A 24,653-nucleotide genomic window follows, 5' to 3' on the forward strand; every position below is an offset into this window, starting at 1 on the left:
TGTAGATTTCTGGACATCGTCTTGGAAAATAACTTTTTCTTATTTAAGAAAACTTACTATAGGCAAAAACGTGGGGTTGCTATGGGTTCTCCAGCAGCCCCAGCTTATGCCAACACAGTTATGGCTTGGTGGGAGGAACAGTTTCTGTCTACCCTAGAGACTAAATTTAAAATCATGTTCTATGGCAGGTACATTGATGATTTAATTTTCATCATTGAGGGAAATGAAAATAGTGTGGACAACATGGTACATCAAATTAATTCTTTGTCTGGGTTTCTTCAATTCACCTTGGGTGACGTAGGACTAGTTGTTAACTACTTAGACGTGCACCTTTGGTGGGATTTGACTGACCACTGCTTTCATAGTAGAATTTATAGAAAAAGTACTTTTACCAATGGATATCTACATTTCTCTAGTGGTCACCCGAAGCACATCATTAAAAACATTTCTAGAGGACAATTTATAAGAGCTAGTCGCATGACCACTAGGGAGATGGACATTATACATGAATTCCACTATATTGTGTACTTGTTTAGTCTAAGAGGTTATGATGAGAACTTCTTAATTGACACAGGAACCGAAGTTTTCAACAAGCGTGCTTCACTGTTTCCACCAATATTGATAAAAGGTTTTACTAAAACTAAAAACAACGAGAATGAAGTAAACAGACAGGTTAGGAACCAAACTAATGCAGAACACTACTGTTCTTTTGAAATGAGTTCAGATTGTTTTAGGATTAAAAAGATATTAGAAGACAACTGGAAGGTTATTCAAGGGAACCAAGACATTATTAAAGTAGTGGGTTGTAAACCCAATTTTGTGTTTCGCAAAAACAACACTCTGAAAACCATTTTGGAGAGAGCAAGCACTAGTGATACATCCTGCATTTCCAGCAACAATAAGAAAAAGGGCATGTTTAGATGCGAAAATTGTACTGTATGTCGCTTCATTTTTGAAGGACCGTGTATTAATGTTATTACTTCTGACAGGATTTTAGAGGTGCCAACTTATGTTAACTGTAAAAGTAGTGGACTTGTTTATATTGCTTTATGTTCCGTGTGCCCAGCTTTCTATGTTGGTATGACCACTAGAAGCTTGGGCACACGTATTAAGGAACATTTATATGCCATTAAGACTAAAAATCATAACAACGCTTTATACAAACATTCAACTTCTTGTATTAATTTTAAAAAGTTCATGTTTACTGTTTTGGAAATTTGTAGACACGATGGTAGAGCTGGTGATTTTAAGAACTACGTTGAGCAACGTGAGGTTTTATGGCAGATTAGATTATTTTCTGACAATCCACCAGGTTTAAATGAAACTATTAGTTTGAAATGTTTTTTAAAACATCGCAAACTTTCCATTTCTAAAAACTTGGATAGAAACAGTTTACTTAAATTACTGTTATAACAGCATTTCTGTAGTTTTTATTAAGTTTTGTTTTTATGACATTTTTCTTTAAAGCTAAAATTAATTGTGTAATTAACTATTAGTTGTACTGATTGATTAGTATATTTAAGTGATGGGCTTGATCATGTGCTTTGTATTCTGAAGAAGTTTATTTTAACGAAAGCGGAGATTAAATCTGTTATACGCTATTTCTGGATTGTGTTTACTTTGATCTTTCTCTGCCTTTTCACTCAGTTCATATATATTTATTGCTATTGATTAATCTTGGCAATGCATATATTCAGCATTTAATAATATTATAATTATGCATTACACAAAGCATATGCATTAATAAACCTGTTTAGAAAACAGTAATATGTTACTTGCACAAAATAGGCTTTCAATAAGAAGAATGTGTACAGTCACTTATCTGACTATATTACTCTGGTTCAGTTCTTATAATGAATTGACACACTAATTCATCTTATACTGTGCTTCATTTGAACAATACATGAAATGGAACCCATCAGTCAAGCAATTATAATGGCACTCTATCTATGTAGTATTTACACATAACTTAATGAAATGCTATTCTAGCAGTAGCTAAAGAAGGCTTATGTTTTTTTTTAAATTATATAACTTTTCTAATGGTATGAAAAGTAAAGTACAATATATGTTGCTTACAAGATAGGGTATTCAGTTTGAGTAGCCAGATATATTGCACACCTTAAATGGCTGAACTATAAGCAGTTTTTATGTGTGCAGTTTCACTTGTCTGTTATGAGAGTATATCATTTATACATCATATACAGATGTGAAATTGTCTGAATAAAAGACACTGCAGCTGATTATTAGTGTTCTTAGTGTCCCAACTCTTAGTGGTCATTTAACTTCAAATGTTATAATGTTTGTGGTCTCATATCCTCACTGATATGGATTTATGGTTAGTTTGATGCTTTTAATTGTATATAACAGATGTAGATCCTTGCTTTTCTCTAGCTCACTAAAATGGTGGTAAAGCATTCAGTAACAATTATATGTTGAGCAGAGCTTTCGTGACGAGGCATTTGGTGTTGCCCATATATAGATTATGAAAAAATGGGTTTAGCTGATATGAAAGTTTTATAGATGTATTATATTATTGTTGTTGCATGTTAGTAGCTATTCATGGTATAGATATTTTTAGTAGATTGTGAAGGACTAATCATTTTTTATTGATATTAATCTCTATATTAAGAAGTGAAAGCAACAGAAAGTTAATTTGTAGTATTTTAGATATGGTTGTAAGTGGTTTGTATGATAACATCATCAAACCAGGAATTTTTTATTCCATGATAGGAAGTATAAATACTTTTATAATTGCTCTTTTAGTAGTTAGTATATTGAATTTGTCCATACCAAACTTTATTAAAACTGAATGTAAGTACTTGAATGTAATTCATAACATTGTTTTTTCTAAATTGATTATTATTAAATATGTCAGTTTACAAATGTATTTCATTGAACATTAATGGTCTTAATAGTCCTTTAAAGAGAGGTAGCTTAATCAAATATTTAAAAATAAATAAAGCCTATATCACCTTTTTACAAGAAATGCATTGATTGTCTAAGGATTTAGACTGTTATGTAAAGATTACTCAGTTCTAGTAAGCTCACAATTTAATTCAAAAAGGAGAAGTACTCTTATACTTTGGAAGAAGGCACCAAATATGCCCAAAGTTGTAGATATTTATTCAGATAAAAATGATATGATGGGGTTGGTGGTAGTTGAAATAAACAAAAAAATACTATATGTTTATCAATGTTTATTGGATTCCTGGAATTGGTTCTAGAGTAGCTAAACATATCTAGATGTCAGAGCTTTACATTCAAAATAAAAATTTTATTAGCTAGAGATTTTAACTGTATTTTATCAGGACAAGGTGATACTAAAGATAAAAAGCCTAGAATATCTGCAGCTGCTAAAAATCTGGACCATTTCATAAATTCAATGAACTTGAGAGATATATGTGATTTAAAATTGCCAAATTCCCTTAATCACACACATTATTCATTTAGATTTGGTACCTAAATATAGACAAAGTTCTTACTTTCAGTGGATTATATTCTAAAATTGATGAAGTGCTAATAATTTTTTGTCATTATCAGATCATAATGCTATTACTTTCAATATTCTTTTAAGCTTTAATGATTTAGTTTTTTTGTCAGATAATTCCTGCTTGCATAGTTAAAATTAAAGGATTTAAGGAATATTTTAAATGAAATAAATTTATTTATGGAGATTAATAATAATGGTGAAGTGACATACACTATTTTGTGGGATTCATTAAAAGCGTACATATATGGCAGAATTATAAGTTGATATTTTTGTAAAAGGAAAGCATGGAAAAAGAGTTAACTGTCTTACAATCAAATATAAATAAAATAAAATTCAGTTTAAAACCTAATGATAAGACTGCAAATACTGAATTAAAAGTTTTAAATAAAAAAAAATAAACCTAGAAATAATGCATCATAAGATTTCAGTAAATTGTGAAAATTTTAAATTACAGTCTTACTCCATTAACCCTAAAAATTTACATAGATTAGCTATTAGAACAAAAATATGAAATAATATAAATCATATTAAAGACATTAAATATAAAGTAGAAAACAGTGTTAAAAACACAGTAAACTTAAAAGATAGAATGTTTCAGAAAACATTACAAATTCATTAATAATAGTAAGTCGACTTTGGATAATAATCCTCTTTGTTTGTCTTTGTTAATTCAAGCATTGGAGGATTTATTTTGTTTGGTTTGGCTAATAACATTTTAACTGACAATTTTCTGAATCAAAATATAAAATATAAGTTAACAAAAGAGCAAAATGTTAAATTAAATAAACCATTTTCTTTTAAAGAAATAAAAGAACAAATTAAAAAATCTTAAAAAGCAATGGATGGTATAATTCCTGAATTATGTAAACTATTTCCTGATACTGTATTAAACATTTTATTAAAAGCCATGGAAAAAGTTAGAAATACATCAAAGATCCCTTCCTCTTGGACATATTCTTTGATTTCACCCATTTTAAAGCAAGATAAAGACCCAAAATGATGTTCCTTTAATCACCCTATTTCTCTTCTAAATATTGATTATAAAATTTATATGTCTGCATTAGTGAAGCGATTACATGCTACAATGCCTGGTTTAATAGAAGATGATCAAACTGGTTTTATTTTAAATAGAAGAGTACAAGATAATATCAGAATACGTTTTTCATTAATAGATATTGCAAATAAGAATAAGAAAGAGCTTTAAGTAATATGTCTAGACTTGTATAAGGTGTTTGACTCTGTAAATTAGTTTTATTTATTTAAAGTTGTTAAAAAATACATACAAATTCTCCTTAGATTTTATAGATTTAATAACAAAATAGTAGAATAATATATTATCATTTGTTAAAATAAGTCCATGTTTAACTAGCTCCTTTAAAACATTAAAAGGTACAAAATGATTCCCATTGTCCTCTTTATTATTTGCTTTGACAATGGAACCATATGCAAATTGTATAAGATCAAATACAAAGATTAAGGTATTTTTCATAGATGGGAATTATTCTTCCAAAATTCAGCTTTTTGTGAATGACATATTGCTAACCAGTGGTGATATTGATTCTTCATTAGAACATATAACTAATTCAATAAACAGTTATAAAAGATCTCTTGTTTATGTTGCCATCATAATAAAACAAAATACATTATTTTATTATTATTTATTTAGCAGGAAAGTCCAACTTGGAACAAAGCCTATTTTCAGTGGAGGCCCAGGGAAAAATGTTCCTGATGCATGTCTTTGAAACATGGGAGGAAACCGGAGCACCTGGAGGAAACCCACATGAATGCAGGGGGGATATGCAGACTCTGCACAGAAGGCACTCCAACCGAGAATTGAACCAGAGAACCTGTTGCTGTGAGGTGACAATGCTATCACTGCACCACTGCACTGGCACATTACTCATTAATAAAAATGTAAATACACTTTTAAAAAGTTATAAGGATTTTAATTAGGAGAATTCCAAAATTAAATATCTGGGAATTATTATTGCATCTAGTTGGAATAAACTAATTTTGATAAATTATAAAAAATTAATTGATATATTGAATAAATTAATTAATGAATGGAATATTTTTTTAAATGGAAGACATGCTTACATTGATTAAAATGATACTTTTACCAAACAATGTATTTTATGTACATTCATTACTGATGCTTCCATCAAAAAAAGGTTTTAAAGAATTTAAGCTATATCTTACTTATATTTTTGTGGAATCCACAAAAAAAGAGTATCTTTTACTTGGCATGTAAACAGATGGGAAGAGGGTGGTATTGTTTTTCCAAATATTGATTTATATAATTAATCTGTTATTATTAAAGTAATCATTCAGTGGTTAGATTCTTCTTATAATTCAAATTGGAAACAATTGCATGAAATAATCTTAACTTCAAAAAGTGGACTTGAAATAGATTCTAATTTTAAATCTGGTTTTAATAAAATATATTGGGTTCATAAGAAATTTTGTATTAAAAGTTTATTTAGTTCTTTTCATTCTGTTAATTATATTCTGAGTAAGTTTAAGAGAGTTATGGAGTCTAATTATATTGTTAAAGAATTGTTAATTTTAATATTCCATATAGCATATACTAATGTTTTTTTTAAACATTTAATGTAAATAAAATGTTAGATCATAAGGAAAATGGTTTAACATTTTGGTATCAATTGCTAAATGGAAATAAAATGTATTTAGCTGACTACCTTTTGGCTAGATATAGTATAGGAAATAATTGAATAAGTATACAAACTTGTAAAGATTTTATTGACATTAAATTAAACGTTTTTTAAACATGACTAAAAATAACATTCCAAAAAGTATAGAAATGTTCTTTATTAGTGTAAGTGGTATGATTAATTATAAATCTTATTTATTTAGAATCTATAATGTTTTAACAATTGATTTTATAGTCTCTGACCAACTGTATTGGAATTATTCAACAAAAAATAATGATGACGTTTTCTCAGATAAAAATTAAAAAAAAATCTTTAAAATCTGTGGCAAAAACTACAGTTTATTAGAAAATGTATACTTGGAAATATTTCCACAATTTTTAACTCCTCACAAGGTTGCTTTATATTATAAAACAGAGAAAATTAATTGTTGGAGATGTGAGGAGATGTTGGATACAAATTGGGTTCATATGATTATAGAATGTAGAATGGTGACTTCCTTTTGGTTAGAGTTTATAAATTTTCCAAAAGCATTGTGGCCTTATAATTGCATTATTACAAATTATTTGATTTGTTTAATGCCCCAATCTCAAATTTTAAGACAAAAGTACCTCTCCTTTGGTCCATTCTGGCTATAGCCAGAAAAATTATTGCAAAGAATTAGAAGAGTAAAACTTTCCTCTCTTTTAATGAGTTTGTTGTTTTAGCTAAGATTGTATGTAACAAAGAATTGCAAATTGTTAAAATGAGAACGGTGAATGTTACACTATATTTATCTTGGCCAAAACTTAATGATCTATTAGAGAAACAGTAATGGTTATGTATTTATAACATCTTGTTATGCACATTGTATATAGTTATTTTATTGTTATGTTTTGTTAAATGTTCATTTTTTTTAGATTTTAACTTTGAAAAATTATAACAAGTTTTTGCAGTTTCTACTTTTCTACACAATAATGCAGGTGTTTCAGAAGTCTCAGTAGTTGAACCACTTCTGTTTAGTATCATTGTAAATTACACAAATGCCAAGTTTCCTGATGTCAAAGTAGTGCAGTCACTGATGATTCCCCTGTTATCTGTATTGCTAACTCCCTCAGTCAGTTGCAGGATTCCACATAAGTTAATCTTTAAAGCTTAGAACACTGACTTCAAGACTCATATCTTTTATCAAATGCCAGTGAAAATAACTATTCATAATTGGGTCTGATGACATCTCAATTTCTTCACAAAATAACTCACCATTTCAATATGTCTCCCATGCCAAATTCTTAAGTATATTCATAGATCATAAATTCTATGTAACTTCAAAAATTCACAAGACATTGGGTATGTTATACAATAAAAGCCCTATCTAACAGAAACAGCACAAGTAAATACAATTCAAACTCTGTTACTTCCTGCATTACTTTATGACTCCTCTATCCTTACTAATATTTCAAAAACTGTCCTACAAAAGCTAGAACAAACATGCAATAAAATTATAAAATATGCTACTAATGTCCCCAGCAAAATGTAGCATCGTAAAGCACTTCATAAAATTAATTGTCTAGAGATAAAACACTTTTAACATTTAAATAATTAAAAAACACACATAAAATTCTATATGCACTTAGCAGCTGTCCACCCATCTGTAATTTACTTCCAAAATATATGGCTCACAGAGACCTAAGATCACAGACCCAACAACTCCTAGACGTTGTGAAATCAAACAACCACCACTTTGGTTACTCTCCATTCTCTGTGCATGTAGCCAGACTGTAGAATTCCACTTTGGTTACTCTCTCTAGTCTGTGCATGTAGCCAAGTTGTGGAATTGATAACCATTTGAAATGTCAGGACCTGCTAGAGTGAGTTCCAAAACATGGAACTAAATGGACTTACATATACTAAGTTGAAGATAGCCATTTACTAGAATATTCCCTTTTCTCTGAGGTATGGCAATTTCAGAATTTGTATATATAACTTTGGGGGGTGGGTGCCCCTACATCATTGAGTACATGGGAGTTGCCTCCCTGCAAAAAAGAAGATTAAAGAAGAAGAGTGATGTAGGAGATTTGCTGTTCTGCATTTTCAATCCCCTTTTTTCAGCCCATTGGCACTCAGCATTTTGAGTACCAACATTTCAATAGGAAACCTATGGAATTCCATTCCCCAGTTCTTCGACATGATATTAAACATAAATACAATTCTGAGCACTTATCAGGTAATCTTAACAAATGAATCATATATATACTTAAATAATATGTCAATACTCTGGTTAAAATATGACATGTAAAATATATATAAAAAATATATATAGAACAATTAAAAAATGTGTATAAATATATATTCCTAATTTTTAAATATTAATTAAACAGTGTCTGTGCATTTATGTATATAAAAATTTTAATTTTAAGTTCCAGTTTTAATAGATTGTCATTGACAAAAACTGTTCTTCAGGTTCTTTCATAATCTGGTTAATAACCATAAATTTAAATGTGTGGCCTGGATAGACTATTGCTCTGGAATTACAGTTGTATAATTCATTAACATAATAGGTTTCATTTCTAATGGTAAATTTATCAGATGTTTCTTTTCAAGTTATGACCCTTTCTGTATGAAATAGTGGGTCCAAAGTTAAAGATGTTTGATAAATTTTATCTAAGGATAAAATTTTCACTATTCTGCCTATATTCAATGCTTCTATGCAGTAAGTGAATGTAAAGGCTATAGTAAAATCCTGGTTATGTTCTACTACATCATTCAAGCTTTGTTCCACTATAGATGTAGTGTTAAGATCTGGATGGTCAATACAGTTTGTACTAGTGTCACCCATAGGTGAGTTGTTTACTACTACAACAGTATTCAAAATGGGTTTATATATTCCCCTATTTCTTTTCTCAGTGACTTCTTGAAATATTTCATGCAGGAATGAATTAGGGTAGCCTCTGTTTATAAACATGTTATACAAGTATGCACATTCTTCCTCAAAGTCCTCATTTAAGGTAACCATCCTTGCCGCCCTAACTAGTTGTCCTTTGCATAGAAGCATTGAATATAGGCAGAATAGTGAAAAAATACTGGCGGTTTTTATCCTTAGATAAAAATTTATCAAACATCTTTAACTTTGGACCCACTATTTCATACAGAAAGGGTCATAACTTGAAAAAGTTATTGGAAACCAAACCCAAAATTAAAAAAGTTAGAAGAGGTACTAAGAAATGTGGGTGTTGTAGCTATTTCTCATACATAGAAACATCTGATAAATTTACCATTAGAAATGAAACATATTATGTTAATGAATTATACAACTGTAATTCCAGAGCAATAGTCTATCGATATATGAGCACAACTATGCCATTGCGAAAAACAAAGATGAAAATACACATTTAAATTACTTAGGTGATTTTATATATATAAATGCACAGACACTGTTTAATTATATTTAAAATTAGGAATATATATTTATACACATATTATATCAATTGTTGTGATTATATTTAGGTATTATGTGTGTAGTTAATTTAATTTTAATATGTTTTATATATGAGTTCACACTGTTGGAACGAAAAAACTGTGTTTTAGTGTTTAACGGACTTTTGTTTTCACACATGCTATTTTTATTTTATATTCACTCTCATACTTTCGAATTGGATATACTATTTCCAGCACCTTCAGCACCTCTCCGTTCTTGTGGTTTGTCAACCTTAGTGCTCAGTGTTTTATCTTGTTTCCTAGTTTCTTTAGTTGTTCGCCAGATAAATACAATTCTGTGCAATCTAAAATCTTACCTAACTTTTACTTGGACCAATTCTTGTACCTGAATTTCGTCTCCTTCCATCATAGTCGCTCCCTCTCTTCCTCTCTCTCCTTTAACCACTATACTACCTGAAGTCTTAACTTTATATTTAACTGTTTACATATACTGTTGTTGTATTTATTTATAAACTTCATCACTGATGTTTTCTATTTTATGTACATATGCATTTTTTCAATTGTTTTGTATATATTTTTAAGAATATCCATGTACAGTTGATTTGTTAACTCTGTTGTATAACTGTTGGAGCATTCCACCTTGGGGCCTTGAAAATGGGCTTTTAGTTCAGTCAAATTATTTCATTAATTCATTAAAAAGATATCCATCTACAGCTTTGGAAGCCAAGCAAAATCAGGTCCCTACTTTTCACATTCAGAGCAAAACTGAACTGCAAGAATCACAACTTTTCCAGCCCTGGACAAAAAACATGGGAATCCATTCCTGCACATGAAATTGATTTATAACACCCTTTCCGGTCTCAACTCAAAAAATACCTGTATGAAAAAGCAAAGTGCCACTGTCAACCCTCTGATCATATAACATAACTAACCTCCCCCAATGAAATATATATATCCTAACAACTATAACCAGCATTTCTCCACATTTATTTTTCCCACAGAGATCTGCCTTATTTGTTTATACAGTGCCTGTCCCTTCCAGGGATACACCCTGTTTTGTGAAGATAATTGCAGCTGTAAAGCTGTGCAATGGACTTATGCATGTAAGTTACAGATTATATGGAAGCAAAATAGTCACTACATAAAACTAACTGTAGTGATGTGTTCAGTGGACAAACTGAAGATGGAATGTGGAAAGTTTTGAAAGAGAAATTGTTTGAGTGCAAAAAATAAAAAAGTTTAACATCAGGATCTAGGCATACAATGTCAGGGGGGTACATTTTCATAAGAACAAGATACTGATTAATGTGCGAGATAAAAAATATAAGAAATGAAAGAGAGATCAAACTACAACTTTGAAAATTGAAATAAACAAGCTGGACAAACAAATTAAGCATAATGTGAAACAAGATCAAGAAAAACTGAAGAAAATGTATATAAAGATATAGAGCATAATAGGAAACCTTTTTAGAGATACATAAGATGTGGAAGGAGTAAAGACATACAAATTGATAAACTGTGTGCAGATTCTAAAATTTATTCTCAGACAGAACAGATTATAGATAAATTTACAAAATCTTATGCAAAACAGTTTGACTTCACAAAGAGGGTGATATTTTGTCCTACTGATATCCAGGTAATCTCAGATACTAAAATCAAATTAGACTATATTGAAAAAGAACTGTGCAAACTGTATTCAAGCAAAGCACAGGGAGGAGACGGAATTAGCAATAATGATCTGAGAACACTTCAACAAGAACTTAGTACCATTATATCTATTATTTGATAGGTCATATAAATATGGGGAGATTTCTCAAGATTGGAGATGTGAGCTTATTAAACCTGTCTTTAAGGGAAAGGGGAGTAGGACAAACTCAGAGTTATATAGACCCTTAAGTCTACTTTCATGTTGTAGAAAAATAATGGAGAAGGTAATATTGGATAAGTTATTATCAGAATTGGATAAGCTGCAACTTTAAACCATATATCAGCATGCATATGTTGAAAATAGATCTATTACCACCTGTAACATGATGTCTGATAACAATATAATGACAGGTATGAATGAAAAATTATGGTGTGATATAATTAATATAGATTTAACTTCAGCATTTGACAGGGTCATACACAAAACATTGATCAATAAATTAGAACAACTAGATGTCAGTGTACACTTGATAAGATAAATAGCTGCATGGCTTACAGATAGGACATGGCAGGTATCATACAGCAATAGGACAGGTGAAATTCAAGGTTACAGTCAAGGTATTCTACTGGGCTCTGTCCTAGGCCCTTGTTTGTTTAGGTTATATCTTTAAGATATTAGTTGTTCATCTTAGATGTTCTGCAATCTATATACAGATGACCTGAAATTGGGCAAACATTACATGAGTTACAGATAAGGCGTGTCTGCAAAATAACTTGACTAAATTGAACAGTAGGGCACAGAAGAATAATATGCTAATACATACATCAAAAACAAAGCATATGAGATTTGGGAGACATAAATTGAAAAGTGAATATTTAATACAGCTCACAGTGATTGAAACTGTAGATTCATTTAAGGACCTTGGTATATGGGTAGATCCAGCTTTGAGTTTTTTTCTAATCATATCAACCAACTGGTTAATGATAGTTATAGAACTATAGGTTGTATAAAAATATTTATAAAGTCTAAGAAATCAAAAATGATGAAATCATTGTTTATTTACATTAGACTCAAACTTGAGTATGTAATAACAATATGGAAACCTTATAAAAAACAAGCATGAGTAAACTGGAAAGAGTACAGAGGAAATATACCAAGGGCATACATGGATGTGCAAATTTAAGTTATTATGAAAGACTAAGACAGGTGAACTTGTACAGGGTCTCTTATAGATATCTAAGAGGAGATCTTATTCAGGTATATAGGGCATTTAGGGACAACTACCTCTGGGAATGTTTGGGGTTATCAAAAAGTACCAGAGAATTATCAGGCAACCTCTGCAGAAGATTCTGTAGGAATGAGAAGTGTGCTATTTGGTTCTCTGAGAGAGCAGCTAATGCATGGAACATACTACCAAATTACATTAAAGCAAGTACTACTTTAGATACTTTTAAGAAAAGCCTGGACACTTATTATGGGAACAAGTGTTTTGGTATATTGGCAGGCTAGAAGGGCATTAATTTCAATGATTGAACTATTTGTATATACCTATGTAAATATTATGCCAGACTCCTCAATGCTGCTTTGGGGCTTTATGCTGAATTCTCTAAATGTATTTTACCTCATTAGTTTTGCACTACAATGCTATCTTACTATGCACGATAATCTTCTAATATATTTTTATTACATTTTACCATGTGAGCATGTTTGTACCTGGGCAAAGACTATAAATGGTCAATATCAATCAGTGTTCTTCCCCGATTAATAAATAAATAAATACAATAAAATAAATGATGGTGAGTATTCTCTGACGTTTCTGTAACTCTCTACATGATGGTTTTTTTTTTTGGATCATGATGCTATATTTTCACTGTGTTCCTTCAAGACATAACTTTTTCTGAGACTGACAATATAATTGGACAATTTTGACTAGCTTGTCTCACTCACCTAACTCCTTAAAAGGAGATTGCTGCAAATACTCAAGTTTGCAGAATCAGTGGGAATAATTCACTCTCTCTTCAAAATGTTCCAAGGCTTATGGAAGAAAAATTCTAAGCCATCCTGATTTTCAGCCTCCAGCTTGTAAGTCTGCTATTATATAAGACTAATAGAGAAACACCTTTACTGTAATTTAAAATCATATCCTGCAGTATTGAGTTCCTACACTTTCTGAGGTACCTAGTGCAGCTTCTATTCCAGAAGATACTTACCCTTTAAAAGCATTTTTACAGGGGGTTTCTCCCCATGTACCCCTCCTTGCTGTGGGGATGCTGTGCCTTCTAAATGTCTGCTAATTATATATACGTATGAAATCCAAGATTGCTTTAGTGTGATGAAAGGGGAATTTTCTCATATACCACACAATGGGTTTTAGTTTTCAGTTTAAACAAATTGCAGTTTGATTTGATGTTTATGTATTTCTTTACTTTTTTTTCTTTCTTTTACATTTGTTGACCAGGATAGTTTGACTGAACTGAATTGCCCTTTTTCAGCAGTGCCCCATGGAGAAAAGCTCCACAAACATTACAATAAAAGTTAAACATAAACAGTTAACAAAAAGCACTTAAAAGAACATTTTTACAATAAAAGTAAATGAAAGTAAATAAGGGAGCAGTATAACAATGTTAGTACAATTTTATCAGTATAGCAAGAGGAAAAAGAGTCATATTATCGTTTGCTGTTACTGTACATCAAGTCTGAGGGAGAGAGGTGAGAGATGCATGTATTTATTAGTAGTGTAAGGAGGTTACCAATCATGGTAAAGATGACAGGTACAAGAGACGTAACGAAGGCTAGGAAGAGCTAATAGGAAAAAATAAGTAGAGGTCAGTGAAGCAAAACAACACATGGGGCTGGTAGAGCATTGTCTTAGGGATAGTAAGGAAGATTATGGGGGTGATTACAGTGGCAGGACCAGTGACTTTTTAAGTATTCATTGGTAGCTGCTTTGAATTGTTTAAGTTGATTGAGGGACATGATTTCTAATGGCAGCTGTTCCAAGAAATGGTACAATGGTAGATATAGAGGTTGCATCCCATTTTGGTCTTGGATTTATAGATTTGTAGAAGGTCTTGGTTTGAGCTACACAGAGATCTAGTGGGGGAATATTGAGAGATAAGAGGAGATAAGCTGGGGCAGTAGGAAGGCTGGTATAGAATGTAATGAATAATCTGGAGCTGAGAGAAGGAGCTGGAGAGGCAATTCTAGCCAGTTTAGGTGTTTTAGTAAGAGACAGTGATGGGATTTATATATTTGGTGTGCTGCAAATCTGGCTACTTTGTTGTAGGTTCATTCTAATTTAGTACGGAGAGGAGTTGCGATTTGTGAGGATTTAGGAAGTAGGCATGAGAGAGGGATACTTTTGCTTTGTTAATGATAAATGCTTTATTTCTGTATAGTTGGCCCAGTTTTAGATGAGTCTTCTGGATACAGTTATTAACATGTAAATCAAACTTAAGTTGATCGTCTATAATGACATCTAAGAGTTTTGTGCTAGATTCAACTTTGATAGGAGTGTTATTGAGAGACAGTACAGAGAAAATAGGTTTAAGGTGGTTAACATTTTTAGATAAGAAGAGTAGGAGGTTTTTTTTGGTTCAGAATAAGCAGGTTATTAGAGAGCCAGGCTTTAAATGAGTTAAAGGATGCCTGAGTGGTAGAGATGAGTTTAGAGGGGGTGTCAGCAATGGTGATGACTGTAGAGTCATCTGCATACTGTACCAGGGATGACTGGGGGCAAGAAGTATAGAGTAGATTAATAAAGATATTGTAAAGTAATGGGCCAAGAATAGAATCTTGGGGAGGCACCCATTTTAACAGGGAGAGAAGGGGAGAAAACTGAAAGCCATCTCGCTGATTGCAGTCGATCAGTGAGAAAGCTGGAAAACCAAGCAACAGTAGCAGTGGAGACGTTAAGGTTAGTTAGTTTAGTCAATAGAAGTGAGTGAGACACAGTGTCAAAGGCTTTTGAAAAGTCTAAGAAAAGGCAAGAGATGAGTTTGTTATCATCCCTGGCCAGGGAAATAGTGTTAAGGAAGGATATGAGGGCAGTAGTAGTTCATAGTTTAGGGCGAAAGCTGTGTTGTGTGGGTGTGAGCAGGTTTTCCTGTAGTAGGCATTGCATGACTTGCTTATGTATGCATTTTTTCAATACCTTTGAGAGTGGGGATAGGATAGCAATGGGCCTAAAGTCAATGACTTCTTTGAAGACTTTTGAGTGACCGCCCATGCAGCACACTTCTGTCTGAAAGCCATTGCCAAGATATACTTGGATAGCTCCTGAAAATCTGCTTGAAGATCAAAAAGCCAAGATTTTGAAGAGCCCAAATTATAGGAAGTGTTTTTAGTTGTCTTCCTGATGTGAATCACTTAAATGTTTGGAATGAAAAATGCAATCTTAAGGGAAAACAGTAGGATGAATTAATTACAGTTATTCCTTCCTTTCACAGGAATTCTTCTTCCAGAAAATATCCAAGTCCAACAGCATCCATCTTCTAAGCATAATAAATCTAAACTTGTAAAGACACTTCATTTAAAATTGGAGTGAAAACTAGTCTTGTTTGTTTTTCTTTCTTGATGTTTTCACATTTAGTTTTTATGTCAGTTAATAGACTTTGCTTATAGATCACATTTAATTTTTATGTCAGTTAATACACTTTACTTATCGATCAAATATTAATAATAAATATTAAATATCCTAAGGACAATCCTTGGGATATTTAGTAGACAGGCTAGATAAGGTGCTTTAACTAAATCTAATAGTATGTTTTTTGCATAATCATTATTTTAATTTAAAAATAAGGACAATGTTTTACATGTCAAACTGTAGGTTCATAGGTAAGTACTGGGTAATTGATCTGATGACCATTTCAAGCCTAGCCAGAGACCCCTATTCAAAAGTTCCATTCAGCCACAAGCAGGGCAAAACAAGAAAGACAAAATTTGTTCCTGAGGTGAGGGATACACTGAGATATGAATCTTTACGCCAGCATGTCTTATCTGCTTATAAATATTTACTACATTTAACTGGGTATCTGAGGTACCATTTGTTCTAAGAAGGACTGCGAGGACAAAGATAGTTGGACCTTTCAAGGCTCAAAGGGCTAGATACAAGTAGATTATATAAGAGACTGAGCACAGATACAGGACTGCCACTCTGCATTGTAACTAAATTTTTTCAGGTCACTAATGTTTTTAGTTATAAATCACTGAGGTCTCTCAAGCTGAGGGATACATTTAGACAAATACATGGAAAAATAAGCATTATATTAAATAACGGGTCTAATGAGATTTGAGTAAAAGGGATTTCAGACTTCCTTGGATATAGTAGAAATGCCTTTGGAAATTAGATGAGCCAGATAGAAGACTATGGGACATGTTGGTGAAACAACAAAGAATTATCAAAAATAATATTCTTTTTTAAGAGCTTGGAACTTTAGATATTTTGGACGCTAATATGAGTTAATTCTACATTAGTAACCTTGAAAGATTACATTTATTTTTCTGTTGTTTGTTGTCTCATAGTCGCTGGATATGTTCCTTGTTAGATGGACCTTGGTTATAGTAAATACTAATGCATCACAGATGTTTTGACTTCAGACAGACTGTGGGTGTCTTTAAATATTTCATGCCTTAACTGTAATCTTCCTTATTATAAACTTTTATTTGAGGTAATGATTAGAATACTTTAGATCGCACAGTTTTCATGACTTGTTACTCATTTGGTCCTATGTCAAGTCCTACTGTTTTCTGTATATTCATAAGTTCATAAGTTTGACTACAGTGGTGAGGCCTCATGGCAAGGACCACTGATTCCTCAAGAAATGGTACAAATGCTTTGTCACCAACCCAAGTGTTTAAATTGGATTTAAAAGTCTCCAGATTTTTGGAACTCCTTATCCAGATTGGAATTTTATTCCATAGTATGAATTCCCAGTACTAGATCTTCCAATTTTAGACAAAAATTTTATATTTTAGTGTTTTAAACGTTTTTGGACAGTTAAAGACTTCTATGTTGTACATTAGCTATAAAACAGGGTCTCACACTGTAGTAAAAGCACCAATTAAATATGTTATATGCCAGTATCAATTTCCCCTGAATGTGCCTGTAGCAGAAAGAAAACAGCTTTAAATAATTATATCTAGCCCCATAATCTAAGTGACTTTAAGTGAATTAATGATAGAATTCAGTTAATATATTTCCTCTGGAGATTTTTAAAAAAAATTCAACTGAGTTTTAGTGCAAACGTAGAATATGACTGGTATAAGTCACACCATAACCAAATATTTCTTGTCTCTAGGCAAAAATGTTTCTTAATACATAACCCAAATATTTAATTGCTTTTGAACTGATAGCCCTGACATGATGATTAAATGCAAATGCAATAGTAATGCCAAAATCTTTATATTATTTGGCTTCTTCTAGTAATAAGTCAGCCAAATAGAAGTTTTTTTAAATTTAATTGAGATATACATACTTTTTCATGTATTCAAGCTAAATTTCAGTCGAGTATTTTGTGTCCACTTAAAATAATACACAAATAAGCATTAGGATTATTGGAGTTAGGTCTAGTTTGTATTTTAAAACCAGTTTTGCAATTGTCATCATATTTTTGGACCCAAATTTTGGTGTTCCATGGAATACTAGAAAAACAAGATTAAACAGCAATTGAGCCAAAAATGGATCCCTGGGGAACAACAGATTTTTCATGCAAAAAATATGAATGAACATTATGTATCTTAACACAATGCTGTCTGTCAATTAACTAATTCATAATCCGTCTAACAATATAAAAATTAATGCTGTATTCAAGGAAGTATTTGTGAATGGAATGGCAGACAATCAAAGGCTTTGGCAAGGTCCAAAATATTATGCCTAGAGACAAGCCTGTATCCAAGGCCATTGTTATTTGATCATAAAAGCATATTAAGTTGCTCTTAGTAGAGCTTTGCTTTATAAAACTGTGTTGGTCAACATCTGTAAATGCTAATCTCAAGCCTGAGTTATGTATTAATTCTAGCAGATGTCACAAAAGGAGATAGTGCCAGCCCAGCTATCTGGAATTTTATAAATAATTATATGTCATTTGTCAATATCAATATCAATATCAACAATATTCATATGGTTGTGTTACAAATGTATTAGAACTGCATGCCATATAAGATGGTTTGTACAGATGTGTGTGATGAAGAGGTGCTTTACAAATTGCTGTTTAAAGATGTAACCACAGCATGCCCTAATGGATTAGAACAGTAATGTACCTGCACTATTGTAACTGTTTAGATGTATATATTTTAATAATAGAAACTGGAACACAAGAGGTTAACTTCAGAAAAATAACTGAAATTAAATTACCTTATGGCCAAGTAATAAAAGGGATGTTATCTTTCAGTTTCACTGCAGTAACAGACACAATGTGTAGAGTCTTGGAGGTGTTTTATTGTTTTATGACTGTCTGGATCTGCTTAGATCTAAGAAAATCCTTTGTTTATGTATTTTCACAGGTAGATGCTAAATACTACCAGCTGCAGCAGTGGGGAGTTTCACCTGAGATAGAGTCAGATGTCAAGAAATTATGTCATTTTGCAAGCTATTGCAGCAGTAATATTTGAAATATTAATTTGGGAAGTCTCTTAGTGACAGTGAGAGACTGTATTCTGCATTTTGTCTTTGACCTGACAACATCAAGCTCTACTCACCACATCTGCCTTGCTTGCTCTTAAGTTATTAGGGGGAATAATTCTCTTTGATACAGTCAGGGATATAGCAAAGCTTGGCTTAGATGTTTTTCTTTATTTATTTGAGACTGTCCTGCAATGTTGTTTTAAATATTTCCTGTGATTTTGAACTCTGATGTAACTGCAAGTATATATTATTTTATTTTTCTTTTATTATTTATTATTAAATATATTTAACCTTTTATTGTGGCTGATCTGTGCAGAGACATATTTATATTTTGAGAGTACTTGTGTATTTATTTGGTGACACTGTGTAGGCCACTCTTAATAGCCTTGCTCTTGGTCAAACTATCATTTGTATTGATAGTAATATTACACAGTAAGATTGGACACCTTTTGTTAAGGGCCTTAAAAATAGCTGATAAGAGGTGGCTGGTGGCAGTAATAACTACCTGATAGTCTGGGCAGAAGAGGGCATAGCTAGTAAACCTGTGCCAGCCTTTCCCATGTGTGTGTGTGTGTGTGTGTGTGTGTGTGTGTGTGTGTGTGTGTGTGTGTGTGTGTGTGTGTGTAAAACAAATCTCCAGGAGTGTGAGTGTGTCTGTGTCAGCTACTTGGGCAGGGACAAGAAGCACTGGTTGGACAGAGAGAGTGTTGGAGGTTTGGCTTGGACACTCAGCTGAGAGCTCAACTCTATATCTGTGCCAGTGGGGAGTCTTATTGGATATCTTGGGAGAGACAAAGAAACCAGCCCAGGATTGACTGTGGTCTCTGTGTGCTGTTAAGGGAAATTGCACTTGATGCAGAAAGCTGCATCTAGAAATACTGTGTGTGTACCTGTCATCCTCCCAATGTATGCCCCACACTGGCACTAGTGGTGAGTACTGAGGCTGCTTGACTTCTGTTGCCAGTGGTGGGGCATCACAGTAGCCATCTTTGAAAGCACTTAAAGTAGAGATGTCAAACTTATGGGCCTATAATTGCTAATGATATCTTTCCTGTCCTTTGTATGTACAAGTATAATGCAAAATAGCTTCCAATTATAAAGTGCACTGCCATTTTCCAGCAATTTATTAAAATAAATAGTAAAATAAATATAAGAACCTGTGTTGGCTCTAGTAAAGAAGTGCTGCATATTTTATCTGGATCCATAGATGAAATTTTCTTAAATTTGGAGGAGTTATTTTTAATAATGGAATCTGAAAAAGATGACAAGAACCTGAGACAGTTATCTGATCTTTACAAGGACTTGAAGAACTAAGATCCTGACTTACAGCAGAATAATTATTAAACACCTACCATATAGTATGAGCACCGGTTAATATTACATCATTATTTGAAATAACTTCAATAGAAGATACCCTTGCATACAATGAGTTGATATAATTGTAAAATGCATTTTTATTTGTGGATTTACTAGTTAATTTATTTTCATAGTTAATTTTGTCTGATTTTATTTCTTCTTTTAATTTTTTACAAGTTGAGTTAAATATTTTCTTACTTAACATTTGTAGGAAACCTTGTTAGGGTTTTGCAATGTTTTTCTTTCTATATAACCTTATGATGGACTTATTGTACGATGCAGGAAATGAATTGTTAACATCTTCCAAACAAATTTTTCATTATAACAACCACTCAGTAGTTTTTCCAAAGTAGAGTACCCATATTGATACTCCAAGAGCTGTAATAGATAAGACCAGTCTATGTTAGAAATTTGAGTAAAATGTTTCATATAATATATTTAGTTCCATCAAAACATTATTATATTATGATCAGAACACCCCATTGGGGACATGTCACTCTTAAATACTATATTTTATTTAGAATATTTGTCACAATTAGATCTAACATATTATTACCTCTCACATTACTGGTAACCAATTATTATAGTCCTTAAAAATAAATAATGTTAACATATTCTTTCTCAAATTATGAGTTAGTTGATATGGATTTCCAGTTTATCCCAGGGCAAAGTCACCAAAAGTAAAATATTTTCTTATTCTCAAAACAGTTTGCTGAATTTATCAAGTAATCCCTCATTTATATAAAGAATATTTTACAATTTCCAAATTTGTTTCCTCGCCTAAATTTCCTCTAACCACTTTTTCAGTCTTACACATCTTTGAAAACACACACGCACACACACACACACACACACACACACACACACACACACACACACACACACACACATTTTTTTTTGCTTCCTCATGGAGGGAAAAACAGTGTGTTTCTTTTGGCTCTAGTCCACCATTGTGAGATATCTTCAATCACTCAAAGATTAATCCTTAAACTTTTCTCTAATGGATTGTCACATACCCTCCTAGCTTTTAACAGTGTTATCATTCAGTCTCTTCAGGGCTCTTCCAAAATGCACTAGATATCTTTATTTCCCACACTTCCTTCCAACTTCCTCTAAGTTAGAGATCCTACTAAGCATGGTAAATCTAAACAGTCACAAGACGGTCACAATCAGGAGTATACATGCAGGTAACAATGCTAAAACACTGAAAATATCCTCTAGCAAGTCTCCTCAAAAATCCCTAATGAAACCATACAATCTGAAAATCCAGACAGTAATATACATTATGTACAAACTTATAACCACACTAACTAGATATATTAAGCCACAGCTAGAGAAGCAGTCCTTTAGTTGATTCTAACATTTTCTCCAAATAAAATATCATGCCATAGAACTCTGTCAGACAACTTAAGTAATCATTTACTAATTAACCAAAGCAACAGCCCCAAAACACACCATTACAGCCTGGAACAAAAACTTACTGCTTTTTATAAGATTTTTTATAAGATACTTTTATTAATATACTACATATTCTTAACTGGCAGTCACTAAAGATACTCCCCATAAATGATGCTGTCTCTTAGTTCAGTAAAACCCTTCTATATGTTTAAACACATAGAAGAAAACATGTCAAAGCAAACCCTGCCCCTTGGCTAGCCTTTGCAACAAAACAAGTTGCCAAACAAAGAGACAAAGCATGGATTACCTAGACAAAAAAATTACAACAGATCCCACTATACTTAAATTACAACAGATCCTACTTTACTAGCATGTAGACAGCTATGAAACCTAACAAAACAATTTATCACCAAAGATAAGAAACCCCATTGCTCAGGCATTTAAAACATACACACTAATAGTCCAAAATTGTTCTGAGCTGCAATCAATATACCGTTAAATTCAGGACAAGCTACACAGCCAACTTCAAACACACAGAAACAAAATGATACCTTAGTTAATCAACTCAATAAATGTGGCCATTAACTATCCAGGGGACTAATTCTTGATGTCAGCATTTCTCCTTTCCACAAGTCCTCACAGATCCCATTAACAAATACCTCAAAAATTAAATACTACTATAACTGTCCCCTGATAATCTTCCTGGCTATCTTAAAATAGCAGCTGAAGCTGTTGGATATATAGTTTCATAGGTTCATTGGAAAGTACTAGATTAGCTGCTCTTGTGGGCCATTTTAAGTCTTGCCATTATCCCCTTTTGGTGCTTGAATTAACCTATCACATTTGGGGTTAGATTGGCCTTACCCATCCCATGGTCAAAGATTATATATTACCCCTAGTGAGAATAACTGGGATCATACCATATACAATCTGAGGAGACCAATGCATGGGTTAAAGCATTTAGAAGCTGCATCTGTCCATTAGTACTACAGAGGGCAGTCCTATGATACATTTTCTGTTTCACATCTATAGATAGAAGTTCTGCTTGAATATGGACAGAGTTGAGCTTTGTTTTATATGGGTTGGGAGTGTGTTCCAGATCAAGGGGTGTCCTCTTCGAGATAAACCTGTCCCTCCAAATCATTCTGTTAATGCTGCAGACAAAGTTTAGATCCTTAGATTGAGTAATTCTGATAGTTCACTTCTGGCAAATTGATCCATATCTGGAAAAAAGTCCTGTTGCTATGGAACAAAATCATTCATTATTCCACTGCACAAGGATGGATTCAATACAAAATGTTCATGCTATAGGCCGATTATCATTTATCTCCCCTATCAAAAATGTATTCATATGCAAATTTTCAATGATCTAATAGATAACCAGCTTCTGAATTCAACACAATATGAGTTCTGTCCTCATCACAGCACAACCATTGCTTTGTTGAATGTTGTCAATGCTGTCAACACTCATAGAAATGCCAGGAGACTAGTCTCCACAATATTCCTAAACCCATTGAAAGCTTCTGATACTGTCTGCTACCAGAAACTCTTACATAAATTCTCATCTGTAGGACTCATCTTCACTACAGTGGTTCCATAGCTTCCTCTCAAACAGAACACATGGAAATGGAAAAATAATTTCTCCACCTGGTTGACAGCAACTATTATTGTCCCTCAAGGATCTCTACTCATCAATGATCCCTTCACTGCTACAAATCAAATGCTACCCTTGTTCAATATGCTGATGGCTTGACCCTAATCTGCACAGGTAAATCTCTCTCTAAACTCAAAGACCTTACATAACTATCTTTCTTGTTGATGGAAATATGGCTAAGTAATTCACAACTAATACTAACCACTCTCCCACAAATTAAATTACTGCACTTTACCTCCAAACACATCTCTTCTGCCACAAATTAAATTACTGCACTTTACCCCTAAGCACATCTCTATCAAAGCAACACTATTGTTTCTGCCAACAAAACCATGACAAAACAAGCTAACCACACAAAATTACTGGGTGTAACCATAGATGACAAATTAAAATTTGGCCATCATGTGAAAACTCATTCCTCACTGACATAGCTGGAAGATGTATAGTCTCTAGTTTCTTAGTACCATCTATCCTCTATGCTGCCTCAGTCTTCAGCAGCCTTTTTGTCTCAAAACTGTCAAAACCTGAGCAGTGTTATAATAAAATATCCAGAGTTGTAGTAAACTATAACAGAAAACACCATTGCCTAAGCCTCAGAGAATTAAACTGATTAGAACTACCACATCACCTAGCCCTTTCTCAGCTAACTACAATTTGCAGGCTTAATCCAGAAAAGTGCCAAGCCACAACAGTACTCCCCTAATAGAACTGTATACTCTAGAGAAAAATCCCTAATCACTATAACCAAATCAATACTGCAGGCGAATATATTCAAATAATGTAGCTTAACTACGAAACCACATTCCATTCCCACTGAAATTCATTCAGAATGCAAAATCATTTTAAACACAACTAAAAATTCCCCTATGAAATCCAGGACTAGTGCTAGCATTTTGGGGGTCCCCCAGTAAGTTTCAAGTTGGGGGCCCTTCTCAGGAGACTATAGTGTGACCATGTTGCAGACATGCCTCATCCCTGTCAAGCTCATCCAGCACCATTTAACCATCAATGTGTAGTGCTACTTCATTCAAACCATTAAAAAGACGTGGATGTGCCAAGGTACATACACTGACTGGCATTTAGTACCAATGTTACAGTTTGACAATCCCCTGTACCACAGCAAGGAATCACTCAGAGATACACGCACACACTGACTGGAATTTAGTAGCAATGTTGTTACTTTACAATAAGGCTCTGTTCCGCATCAAGGTAGCCAGTCCCACAGATGTACACAAAGACACCCACACTGACTCCACAAACAAGACATACACAAACAAGACAAAGACAGCACTACAGCAAGACTGAATAGAGACACCCACCCAGTGTCCCTCACACAAGACAGACACACACACACACAACAGACAGCTATGCAGATTCTCACACAAAGGATATAGACACCC

The sequence above is a fragment of the Protopterus annectens genome, chromosome 10.part0, assembly GCF_019279795.1.
Source record: "Protopterus annectens isolate FY-2018-M chromosome 10.part0, PAN1.0, whole genome shotgun sequence".
Taxonomy (NCBI): Eukaryota; Metazoa; Chordata; order Ceratodontiformes; family Protopteridae; genus Protopterus; species Protopterus annectens.